The sequence below is a fragment of the Ambystoma mexicanum genome, chromosome 4p, assembly GCF_040938575.1.
Source record: "Ambystoma mexicanum isolate Mex_15411 chromosome 4p, UKY_AmexF1_1, whole genome shotgun sequence".
NCBI lineage: Eukaryota > Metazoa > Chordata > Amphibia > Caudata > Ambystomatidae > Ambystoma > Ambystoma mexicanum.
Genome location: NC_090927.1, coordinates 443,406,364 through 443,419,789, shown reverse-complemented (window position 1 = coordinate 443,419,789; position 13,426 = coordinate 443,406,364). Strand labels below are relative to the sequence as shown.

Below are 13,426 nucleotides of genomic sequence, written 5' to 3'. Positions count from 1 at the left end.
CATATTGCATCTGTGGTAATAAGTGAAAAATGATGTTTCCCCTTGAATCCCTTTTCCAAAGAGTGCATTTCTATCAGAACTCAAAACGATTTTCCCATTGTGTTCCCACTCTTTGCCACTGGCCTTCAATTCAGAGGGGTCAAGTCTAATTGATGTTTGGAGTGTGGGGGTTGCTGGGAGAAAAAGTATTATAACCAAATCAGCAATCACTGTGCGTTTTGAATTATTCTTTTTCTGTATTGGTGGGTGATTTGAAAAGAAAGCTGTGGGAAATTGTGACTGCATTTCTCAGTATTATCGCTGTGTTGGTGCAATTACGGACATCATTTTTGTTCGGTATTGCCATAGCATTGGTGGCTGATGATAGTCTGTTTGTCAAATTTGGTTTAAATACATTTATAAATCTGTATTCTTACTACAGACCAGCCTGGTTCCTAGTCCATTGTGGCACCGGGTATTTGTTGGGGGTCGGTGCGAGAAGGGTGGAGGCCTTACCAAACTAAACCTGAATCAAAATAATAGTGATTTGTTGTTTGGGGGTGGGGGGAAATGAACTCCGATTTCAGTGTGACAGCGTAATAAACCGCGACAACCGCGGAAAGGTTTAGGTCTAGACATTTGCTAATTATGTTAAGGAAAGTTGGTTTACTATGTTCTAGGGTTGCATGTTACTCTTTGTTGTTGTCATGAAAAAGAAGGAGTGTGGCTAGGCTGCACCAATAAACGAGGCGTTGGCGTGTTTGCACGTCAGTCCACGCGCAGAGCCCGGACGAGTAACAAGTGTCTCTCAGCCCTCTGTGGGGGAGTCCGGGAGTACTGCTGCTACAGGCCCTTATGTTATGTTATGTTATTTTGCACTTATATAGCGCCTTATATACCATTGGTATGTCTGAAGGCGCTTTTAGGTTGAAAGCCCTTGGGAACCGAAGTTCAGATCAGTAGAGAGAGTAGGGAGAGTCAAAAGGTGCGTGTGAGCACCTGGTATGTGTGCAGCTCGTGCGGTACTCGTGTAATAGCTGCTTCTTAGCGGTAGGTGTGGTGGTTTAGAGATCAGGAGTATGTGTTCGTTCTGGCAGGATTTATCCGGAACGGATGTGGCTGCGTTAGGCCTGAGGAAAACGCCTGGCTGGGGGGTTTGTAACCAGCAGTGATTACATAGAATGATGTGGAGTAAGCGGCGGAATGTTGGTATGAGAACAGTTATACCAAATGGTGTCATAGTATCTCTGTGTTCTAGTTTTGAGGTTTATAACAATCGCACTAATTATGCTTTAACACTGTCTCGCAGAAATCACTTTCCTAAATGTAAATGTGCTCATTTTTGTAGAGGGAAAAAGTTGAGAAATATTATTTTCTTTTTCGAAAAAGGCTTAGAAAGGCCACATTCCGCAGCAAATCGTGTTCCAATAATGAGCCTTTTTATAGACAAATGAATTTAATTGTTAAATACATTTTTTTTTTAAAAGGGATGGATTGGTGGCTGTTCAGCGGGCAGGGGTGGAGAATCACGGAAAGAGTCATCTTGGCTGTGCAGTTTTCATCTTGATGTCCTTTCCTGACACTGTAGGGCAGGTCCCCACCACTTATATAGCTACTTGTCTCGCTGGCTTGGGGTAGGGCGCTAGTCCCCGGTGTCACATTTCCTGCCCTGGGTGCTGTCACGCGCGCCGTCGTGTGGGGCAGTTCCCTCCTGACAAGGTGTCCTGGCCCTTGGACGGACTGCCACCTCCGGGGCTAGGCCGCTGGTCCCCGGTGTCACGTTTCCTGTCCTGCCGTCACGCTGCGTGGTGTTGTGCTCTGTTGTCCCACCTCCCGGATGATGGAGCTGTAAACCCCGAGCGTGTCAGCGCTCTTCATTCATAAGAAGGCAAGGGGCAGTGTCGGGGGCGGGCCGGGGGGAGTGGCCGCACTGCCGCGGTGAATGCTTCACCGGGCTCAGGCAGGCACAGCACACACCGCGCAGCAGAGGCATCGCCGGGCGGCAGGCTCCGGGCTCCCAGCAGAGGGGCGAGCCACACACACACACACCCGAGGTGAGTGCAGGCATCTCCTTTTCTCGCGCCTCTTCCGCTCGTTTTCAGGACGGAGAAGCTGGAGCACGGTTCTGCGCGTGTATATCCCTATGTCCAAACGCATGCCTGGCTCCCTGCGGAAAGCATTCCTAGGCCGTTGCAAAACTGTCCAAAACCCTCAAAACAAGTGAATAGTTCTCAATTCTAGTCATTGCTGACGTACATGTGCAGTAAAGGGCAGAAGACTATTTATGCGTTTGGTTTGCCTGCTTTGGTGCGTACATTAGAACATGCGTGCGGGTACACACACAAAAAACTATTTTAAAAGTATCTAGAACATGTTCACGTCTCGATGGTGAACCCGCCAACACGTGTATATGCTTCAAAGCTCCCGTGCAGATAAGTCTAGAATTGTCATTGGCACTGACTTGTGCGCATGGCTGAAACTCTTCGGGACTCGGCTGGTAAAGATGGCAAGTTGTTGACTGCAGCGTGCAATATGAAGTGGGCGCCTGAAAGTGGGCTCGCGTTGCAGCCCCCTCACTTGCTTTATCCCCGTCCTTGTGTTCTTTTTCCCTTGAGGAAATGAGCCGAGCCCCTCGCGCGCACAATGCACGGCTCTGGGAAGATTCCCTTGGTGTGAAGGGTCAGCATTGTTCCCTTCCTGTCCGAATGAATGTGATGTCTCCCTTGTGTTAGTTTGGTGGGAGGAGGGGGCAGGGGGGGGGGTCAGAGGTCAGGGTATTTGTGCAGCCTCTCCTCTCTTCCCAGTGCTCGGACGCAACTGTTGCTTCTGAATGGTATTTTGGGAATTATTTTGAAGCAGGCAGAACTTGTTTTGGGGGGTTTTCTTGCCAGTCTGTCAGAAGGGGAACCGGGCACTGCATACAGTGATGTCTGTGCGAACTTAATACCAACACCGACCTTATCACCCCTTTGAGCTCTACTTGCGCTGTCTCTGCATCATTAGAATATTGTGAGTGCAAATTACTTGAGAATACATGATAACTAACATTTTACACAGCCTTCCAACCAAGAAAAGGCGCAGGCAAGGTATGTAAGTTATGTCCGAAACCTGCTAGTAAAAGTTACGAACTGTTTTCTTAAATCTCGCATAAACGCAGAACCATTACAGCACAGGAGTTCACTGGGAAGTAGACCGTTTCCTATATGTGGACACCAAACGCCTGTAGCTGTGTTAATAACTGGTCAATATTTTAACCCGCTTATTTTATGCTAGTGGGACATGAAACAATTGGAGGACCGTGTTGTGCAGTTGTGCAGTGTTAAATAAGCTCCCTTCAGGGCAAAAGAAACGCTGTCTTTGACTGCGTGTGTTTTTGATATGGCGTAGAGCACCCGAGTAGCATCTGAGGGAACTGGGCAATAACTCCTGGCTCCAGTCCCCATGTGCAATGCGTTAGCTGGAGGACTGGGAGCTCTCTTGACAGAGCGCGATGTCCACGGGAATGAACCGCATCCAGGGTCCTGTGACCGCTAGCTGGGCCACATAGAATGTTTCTGAGGGCATGGCGGGCCGGATCCAGTGTTTGCACAGAAGTGGTACATCAACAACTCGGTGCCCGTATCAGTCTATGGGCATAATGACTCTGTGCCACACGACATTATTTCCAGAATCATTTTTTGTTGTTGCAATTTTACAGCAAAAGATGCCATGGTAATGTACACACAGGGCTATAGAGGTCTTGAGTAAGAATCTGCAGCAGGAGCAGCACTGTGGGTGTCTGTTGAAGCCCGCTGTACCTGTGGCATCCTGCATGATGAGGGCAGCAGGCCTGAGTGGGCATTCACAGGTGTCGCCGGGCCACCTTGTCACTAATCATAGGAGTATTCCTGATATATCATTCGCAGATATTGTAGTTGTCATATGCCTGGCCATTAGTGAAGGACTTGAGTTGTGGTCCTCTCGTACCCTGACTTGACATAGAGCGTTTTCTAAGAGACTTGAGCGTCATGTTTGTCAGATAAGAATGTGTGGTTAGAAAATGGCCAATGAATGATCGGTGTCTACTTTGAAACCATTAAAATCTTTCTGCATGTGTCACCCGCTGTCCCCCTGTTGCAAACCATGATTGGCTGTGTCGTAGATCAAGATTGCAACCAGACACGGACTATTCCAGAGAATGCTACTAGCCTTTGGTTATTCGATTTAGGTTTGTGTCCTAGACGACTTCTGAGATCATTGTCAAAGCGCATGGAGCCATTGGACAAGAGGTTTTCGGTAGGACTCCTTGCTGCCTGCTCCCAGTTGGCGGCATGCTTGGGCATCACATGTCGTTCATACTTTACAATATTCCTGACAGGTGAGGTGACACAGAAACATTGCTTGCTATTTAGTCCGCTGCAATGACTGCCAATTTTCCATAGTGACAGTCTGACTGCAGGCTCTGATTCAGGGAATTTTGCAATGGGCTTGAGGCATCTGCTTTCTTAGCACACGCTTTACCCTGTCTTTTTCTACATGCATGCAGGCTCTGGATAAGGGAATTTTGCAATGGGCTTGAGGCATCTGCTTTCTTAGCACACATGGTACCATGTCTTTTTTTCTACATGCATGCAGGCTCCGATTCCGGTAATTTCGCAGTGGGCTTAAGGCATCTGTTTTCTTAGCACACGTTGTATGTACCCTGTCCTTTCCTACATGCATGCATGCTCTGATTCATGTAATATTACAGTGGGCTTAAGGCATCTGTTTTCTTAGCATACGTTGTACCCTGTCTTTTTCTACATGCATGCATGCTCTGATTCATGTAATATTACAGTGGGCTTAAGGCATCTGTTTTCTTAGCATACGTTGTACCCTGTCTTTTTCTACATGCATGCATGCTCTGATTCATGTAATATTACAGTAGGCTTAAGGCATCTGTTTTCATAGCACACGCTTATCCTGTCTTTTTCTACATGCATGCAGGCTCTGATTCATGTAATTTTGCAGTGGGTTTAAGGCATCTGTTTTCTTAGCACACGCTTATCCTGTCTTTTTCTACATGCATGCATACTCTGAGTCAGGTAATTTTACAATGGGTTTAAGGCATCTGTTTTCATAGCACACGCTTATCCTGTCTTTTTCTACATGCATGCAGTCTCTGATTCATGTAATTTTGCAGTGGGCTTAAGGCATCTGTTTTCTTAGTACACGTTGTACCCTGTCTTTTTCTACATGCATGCATGCTCTGATTCATGTAATTTTACAGTGGGCTTAAGGCATCTGTTTTCATAGCACACGCTTATCCTGTCTTTTTCTACATGCATGCAGTCTCTGATTCATGTAATTTTAGAGTGGGCTTAAGGCATCTGTTTTCATAGCACACGCTTATCCTGTCTTTTTCTACATGCATGCGGGCTCTGATTCATGTAATTTTACAGTGGGTTTAAGGCATCTGTTTTCATAGCACACGCTTATCCTGTCTTTTTCTACATGCATGCAGGCTCTGATTCATGTAATTTTACAGTGGGCTTAAGGCATCTGTTTTCATAGCACACGCTTATCCTGTCTTTTTCTACATGCATGCAGGCTCTGATTCATGTAATTTTGCAGTGGGCTTAAGGTATCTGTTTTCTTAGTACACGTTGTACCCTGTCTTTTTCTACATGCATGCAGGCTCTGATTCATGTAATTTTACAGTGGGCTTAAGGCATCTGTTTTCATAGCACACGCTTATCCTGTCTTTTTCTACATGCATGCATACTCTGAGTCAGGTAATTTTACAGTGGGCTTAAGGCATCTGTTTTCTTAGTACACGTTGTACCCTGTCTTTTTCTACATGCATGCATGCTCTGATTCATGTAATTTTACAGTGGGCTTAAGGCATCTGTTTTCATAGCACACGCTTATCCTGTCTTTTTCTACATGCATGCAGTCTCTGATTCATGTAATTTTAGAGTGGGCTTAAGGCATCTGTTTTCATAGCACACGCTTATCCTGTCTTTTTCTACATGCATGCGGGCTCTGATTCATGTAATTTTACAGTGGGTTTAAGGCATCTGTTTTCATAGCACACGCTTATCCTGTCTTTTTCTACATGCATGCAGGCTCTGATTCATGTAATTTTACAGTGGGCTTAAGGCATCTGTTTTCATAGCACACGCTTATCCTGTCTTTTTCTACATGCATGCAGGCTCTGATTCATGTAATTTTGCAGTGGGCTTAAGGTATCTGTTTTCTTAGTACACGTTGTACCCTGTCTTTTTCTACATGCATGCAGGCTCTGATTCATGTAATTTTACAGTGGGCTTAAGGCATCTGTTTTCATAGCACACGCTTATCCTGTCTTTTTCTACATGCATGCATACTCTGAGTCAGGTAATTTTACAGTGGGCTTAAGGCATCTGTTTTCTTAGTACACGTTGTACCCTGTCTTTTTCTACATGCATGCATGCTCTGATTCATGTAATTTTACAGTGGGCTTAAGGCATCTGTTTTCATAGCACACGCTTATCCTGTCTTTTTCTACATGCATGCGGGCTCTGATTCATGTAATTTTACAGTGGGCTTAAGGCATCTGTTTTCATAGCACACGCTTATCCTGTCTTTTTCTACATGCATGCAGGCTCTGATTCATGTAATTTTACAGTGGGCTTAAGGCATCTGTTTTCATAGCACACGCTTATCCTGTCTTTTTCTACATGCATGCGAGCTCTGATTCAGGTAATTTTGCAGTGGGTTTAAGGCATCTGTTTTCTTAGCACACGCTTTACACTGTCTTTTTCTACATGCATGCATACTCTGAGTCAGGTAATTTGGTAATGTGCTTAAGGCATCTGTTTTCTAAGCACACGCGGTATGTCACTTTCTACAGTTCCAAGGCCCTGACGTCCTGTTCTATCCCTAAGCTATCAAATATGTTTTTGGTACCAATTTCGGATACACGAGAGTATTCATCTAATGCAATGTCATAGCTTGGATCGTGTGTGTGGTTTTCTTAGCCATTTGTTAGGCTCTTAGCGCTGCCAGCCTTGTGCGAGATGCAGACTAACCATAGCATGGATCACATGCATTAGGGTTACACTAGTAATGCCATCAAATAGTGAAATCCAGGCCGGTTTTCTGGAGATCCGCAATGAATATACACCAGAAAAACATCGCGAGGGATGCATTTCAGTGGAGATGATGTGCATGTGTATCGGTCATCCGGGAAACCTGTCCGGAGTTTTGCATCCATGGTGGCTGCGTTCCACAGCTCCCCTCCATACAGCGTCCGGACTGGACACCTTAGGAGAAAGCTATATGCTTCTAATGGAAAAATAGGGGGCCAAGTGTCCCACAATTCAGGTTCTGTCAAAGAGATGCGGAATCTATTAAGCAATTGTGGCTGGTTTGCCCATTTTTGCACACTCTTCGTCTGCACTGTTTCAAGCACTTTATTTTTGATTTACGGCGCTTCCTTGGCATTCTTTATGGTAAATGTTTTTACATTATTGTCCTATTACAGTTTTCCTAATATTGCATAGATTTTTAAAACACATAGATTTATTGACTCATTAGATAACCTCTCGCCCTGGCTTTTCAACAAAAACTTGGCAACTCTAGCCTACTTCATTTCCATTTTCTGCTCAAATTTTCAGTGTTACGCTGACGATACCCAACCAATTTTCAGGCTTCCCTCGGCTACCTCCTCTCCTTCCCTCATATCTATCTGACTGTCTAATCGCCATTCAAAATTGGTGTGCTGCCAATGATCTTTGTCTAAATGCCAACAAAACTGAGATCCTCCTCATTGGCACACCCTCTCCATCCTTTCCCCTCACTCTCTGGCCGGCCTACCTTGGCTCTCCTCCTGCCCCTACCTGCGAAGCTAAGAACCTCGGGGTCATCTTTGACTCCACACTTTCCTTCTCCGCACACATCTCTGACGTCTCTAAAAAGTCTAACTTCTTACTACATCTCCTTAGAGGCACTCTTCCTTTCCTCTCCTTCCCTTAGAAGCTCACTGTCTCCCAAGCTCTGATTCTCTCTAGGTTGGACTACTGTAACAGCCTCTTTCTAGATCTACCTGCCTCCACTCTCCGCCCTTTACAACTAATCCAGAACAGGACTGCGAGACTTGTTCTTGGCCTCAAGCCCAGGGATCTTATCTCTCCAGCTCTGAAATCCCTTCATTGGCTCCCAGTGGATGCAAGGATTACATTTAAAACCCTTTGCATTGTCTACAAGGCTTTCTGGGGCCTGGGTCCAAAATACCTTCAACTATCCCTCCGTAAATACCTTCCCTCTCGAGCCCTTCGATCCTCTACCTCTAACTCCCTCAGCGTCAGTTGTTTCTCAAATAAAGGAGTGAGGGACAGATCTCTGTCTTCGGCTGGGGCCTCCCTTTGGAACAGCCTCCCTGCCACCTTGAAACTTGAGGAGAACCATCTAAGGTTCCAGAAGCTCCTCAAGACCTTCCTCTTCGCCTCTGCATTTGCCCATATTCTCCCCTGTTGATCTGTTTCCTCTCTCGGCACTGTCGCACCTGGCCACCCCCTTTTTTCGGGCCCAGGTACCTGCTCAACCTGCCATCCTTCTGCACTGCCTCTTGGCCATCCCTTGCACTGGAGCCTGTATTAGTACTCATACATTCCCCACCCCCATTCTTTTTCTGCACTTACCAGATACACCCTATCTGACTAAACTTGCACTTTGCCACTCACAGGCTGCACTTCCACTGTTCTTGATCACCTTATTTATTCTAACTTATTATTTATCTTGTTTCGCTCCTATGCTGTGCACTTTTCACTTTCTCCCCCCTCCCATGCATTTTCCCCCCTTCCCCTTCCTGTGCACTTGCGCGTTCTCAATGTCACTGGGCCTAGTAAGATCCTTGTTTTTGTTTTCTCCCCTGTTCTCCTTCCCTTTGCCTGGCCGTGCACTGAAACACCTGTGAATGAGCGCGATATAAATAAAATATATCATGTATTTTAGATATGGATTGGTGCTATGTATTTTTCTGTGATCATGTAACACGTGCGATGAATTGGAATTTTGCGTTAAGGCTTATATGTTAAACCATTTAACGCAATTAATAAATGCGTACACAAATACAGCAAGCCCGCCATTCCTAATCGGTCTTTTGAGAGGAAAACTCTTCTTTTGATGATGACGAGCCGACTTTAGGCGCTGTCGCGATGCGCTCTGCAGGACAGGCATCATGTGTTAACAGAAGTGTTTTTTTGCCAGTGCCCGATTCCCAAAATGTGATATTTTTAAAAAAATTTCAAATAATTCATTTTTTGATAGAAATACAATATAAAAGCATTTGGTCACAACCAAGGCCATTTTGTCATTGAAGCCCAGGCCGGCCAGCCCCGAAAGCACTGCACGAGTGAGTTGCTGATGCCCTCATCCATTAGGAAGAGGCGGGTGTCACGTGGCAGTTCCTGTTGCCCGCTTACATGTAGGTACGAGGCAGGCGGTGGGCGAGCGCGCGCGACCACCAGCACGAGATGCCAGATCAGCACAGGAGAGAGAGAACCTGTCAGCAGCTGCACTTCTGTGGTCTGTGGGGCTCTAGATGGCAGCACATTAGTCAGTCTGGCATGTTTTTTGCTAGTCGATGCTTCGCGTATAACGGGAAGAACCTGACGTTTTTTTTTAAATAATATCAGAATAAGCAGTTGCTGCACACAGTGCAGGAAATGAGCCGGAACGATACGGAGCGCCGCTTCGGCAAAAACATGGAGCCCCGTTCTGTGCTCGGGGGTCCAGGCACGACTGTCGCATGCTGTGCCTCTGACCACTTTCAGAAGACTCGGCGTTTTTGGCGAGTCTTTCTTGAAAGCAGTTTATCATTGTTGCGCAGGCGGCTACGCCGTACAACAATGATAAACTGCTCATTCTTACTGTGTGTCTCATGGAGTAGACCGCTTTTTTTCTGAAAGCAGTTTTGCTGGTTAAAATCGTCCACAACATGAGTTTAAAACACAATCTTAGAAACTTCCCAAGCCTCGCATAGTTTTGCAGCTGTTGTAACTGGTATGATATGTCCTGCTGCAGGAGAGTTTACAGACATCTCTATATTAGGGTGAACATTGTGAACAATCAAAACAGAGGAGTCCATTATTTGCTTAAAATGTTTTCTTACCGAATCACTAAGACATTTTTAACATTTAAAATTGTGGACATTGTGTTGTTCCCATAATGCACTTTGCTTTAATGCAAATCGCCAGGATTGGGTTGTATACAGAGATACTGTGTTGCCAATCTAGCCGGGGGTCACGCCCTTTGGCCCCGCCCCCTCTCTCAAAGACCCGCCTCTCCTAAGACGTGGTGGTTCCCCCAATAAATGTTTTCCATTTGCAGCACTGGCTGCACACTGACCACAAGGATTCACTTAATTGGTTATTTCAAAGAAAGGCAGATGCACATTTAGGGCCCATTTGTGGTATTGTTTTGCACTGCTGAAAAGTGACTTTGCATTGTAGACACAACCCCTGATTTATGGAACTGTGCAAAGTGTATTTTTGGAGTGAAGAGTCAGTACAACGTTATTTTTGCAGTACAAAATGACTGCCCTGACTTTGCACTGCAAAAATACACTTTGCACAGGTCCATGAATCAGGGCTTGTGTGGGCAGTGCAAAGTCACTCTGAACCGTGCAAAAATGCCATGAATCCGGCCCTTAATCATGAGGTGTCTTTCTGCATTGTGCATGCTCGTCGGATCTGCTTACTCTGTTTTTGAATCTGTTCTCTAGTTGGTGTTTGTCCATGTCCTGTGTAACGTATCCATTCTAGGGCCCACAAGGGCTGGAGGGAGGAGCGTGCCACACGGTGCAGCAGCGTCAGTTGGCAGTGACATCAGGCCTTCTGGTTGCGTTTTCATGGAATGCCAACACTTCTCTTGGATAGGGCGGGGAGCAGTGATGGAAATGTAATACCACCAGTTGATTTGTTTTTTGACGAGCGTTCCTAGGGGCAACCCATTTGACTTGGAAGTAAGGACACACGGCTCCGAATCCCGCCCGCTCCCTCAGACACAGTTCACCGGTATTAAGCTTGTCATGAAGGATTCGTTATTTCTAGGTATGGGGTCATATTTAGGAATGAATGAAACACAAATTGACCCACACCTGGCTTCATTATGTGTTTTTATTCATTGTTTTGAGAACCACCTCTTACACATTATTCCGGCTCTGACAACTGGCATAACAATATTTGGAAACCTTGTGGAAAAAGTGATATGGACGTTTGATATGCTGCGTGGATGGGATGCATCAAGGAACACGTGTTACATGATGGATGGACAGATGAAGCAGGCCTCAGGTACTGCAATATAGTGGAAAGCAGACGGGCGCATGCCTGATGCAAATACTTGTCTCTTTTTTATGACGTACGCCTATTAGCTTTTTCCAAAGAGCCAGAAAGAACTAGGTTGTGTGCGTCTATTGAAGCATAACTTTTATCACCTGGAACCCCATCTATCTAGGGAAGCGGCGCTGGGAGAAATGTGCCCAACTGTCGGAATGCAGCCAGTGTCGATGTGGTTAAACCATGATTAGTGACAGGGGAAATGTGAGACTTTAAGGGAGGACATTCAAGTTCAGTAGGAAGACCTGGGCTTGATTCTCGAAAAACTAGAAAGGCCAAAAAAAGCGCAGAGGCTGCGTTTACTTTTTGCTTGCATGACTCTGAGCGATGCAGAGCAAACCTTATCCACACAGGTTACATGCAGAATTCCAGGAGGCTGTGCAGCAGTACACATGATACACTGCCCCGCCCCTTGAGTAGACGAGTGTTAGGAGTGGGATGTCTAATTAATACTTGATTGGTTTCCAGGACCTGCTTGCATGCTGGAAGTACACTTCACAGTGTTGGCCCTTGCAAAACAGCAACACATGTATCCATCTTTGAGAGATAGACACGCAATCAGGGCAGCAGCTGGTCCACTTTAGAAATATGCAAGGAAGTGTTGGGAATGACCCTCCCATTCATTGTGTACCCCCCTGAACCTGTTCCAGAAAGATACAGGAGAATCTTTTTTATTTCAATGCCCGTATTTCAAAGTGCATCCCATTTGTGAATTTAGGGTACTCTATCAAATGTATAGAAACACCCCATGCCTTCCGTAGCTTTACATAGGGAGGGAAGGGCATCTGTGCACATTAAGATGTGCGTTATGAATATTGAACAACATTTTTATGCACAACTGAAGAGGGCACGACATCACATCCCATCATTTATGCATAGAAAAGATTTAGAATTGGACTCCTTGCGTCTCTCTAATTTGAATGTGTTACTTTTCAGCTACAGGGGACGGATCACGTCTCATCATTTCATTATCTGTTATTAATGAGGTGTTGTATGAGGGGAAATGGCAGTCCAGAATATTAACCCTTAAGTGCCCTGAGATGCAGAGCTAGAGCATGGATCCCATTTTCAGCTCATTTGTCAAATGGCACCTTGCATAGAATTGCCAGAATGCAGTCAAGAGCCACCAGTGCTGTAAAAAAAACCACAAGAAAGAAAACCACAAAACATAGAAACATAAACCCATCAATGTGACACAAGTTAAAGTACATTTTCCACCCCTGCCGAGTTGGACAAGATGATGCTGCGACACATAGTGAACGATCTTTCATCATCACGTGATTCCCTCAGCCCTTCCTAAAGCAATTACCTAGGGTTCACAGCCATCCAGGTATAAGTAAAGTACAGTGAGCAGAGTTCAGCTGCTTGCATTGGGTGCATAATGAATAATGCATTTGTTCTACATCCACAGAGTATGAATTAAAAATAAATAAATAAGTAATCCACACCAACAGGAACACAGAGAGATAATTCAACACAGACACCATAGGATGGTCCTGCAGATGACCCAGACACCATGTGATAGTCCTGAAGACGACACAAATATGTAGGAGTTGAAACATGTTGGCATTGAACTAAGTGCAAACATGTATGCGTACTGAGAGACTGAATAGCTAGGAGCTGAGAGTTATTTACCTTCTGCTTGTAGCCCAGAAGAGTTTGATACCAACAGCTACGATGGCCGACTTTTGACACCTGGCACTAACTGGGGCCAATATGATAGATCTCTGTGGCTATATGTGTTGGGATATAGCCAGAAGACATTTCAAGCATAGTAGATCATATATAATGAGCGCAAATTTATAGTTGGTGGAAGGTAAATATTTGTCACAAATCAATATGTACGAACTCTTCATTCCGCAGCTCTTCATTTGCCGGCGGTAGCTCATGCATAGTAAGTGAGGCCTGATATCCAGAAGCTGTTCTAAGCCCCCAATCATTCCATCTTTGTTTCAGTCCTGGCATACTGCGTTTCTATTCATACGTAGGTATTGACTCCGAGGGTACAAGTAGGATGAGATGAAGCAGATTCACATTTCACGGTCTAGGCACTTTTGTTTCGGGTGTTCGGTTCACTAGGATCTGAGAATCTGGTGATGGCTCGAAGG

General features: G+C 45.4%; 1 protein-coding gene across 1 annotated transcript in view; it reads left to right on the top strand.

The window, feature by feature from the left end:
• The first annotated feature begins 1,935 nt into the window (after positions 1 to 1,935).
• GREB1 (growth regulating estrogen receptor binding 1) overlaps positions 1,936 to 13,426 on the top strand; it is a 627,979-nt gene continuing 616,488 nt past the window's right edge. The window contains exon 1 of the mRNA XM_069605957.1: positions 1,936 to 2,033. The gene's annotated coding sequence lies outside the window, so the exon portion shown is untranslated. The remainder of the gene's footprint in view (positions 2,034 to 13,426) is intronic.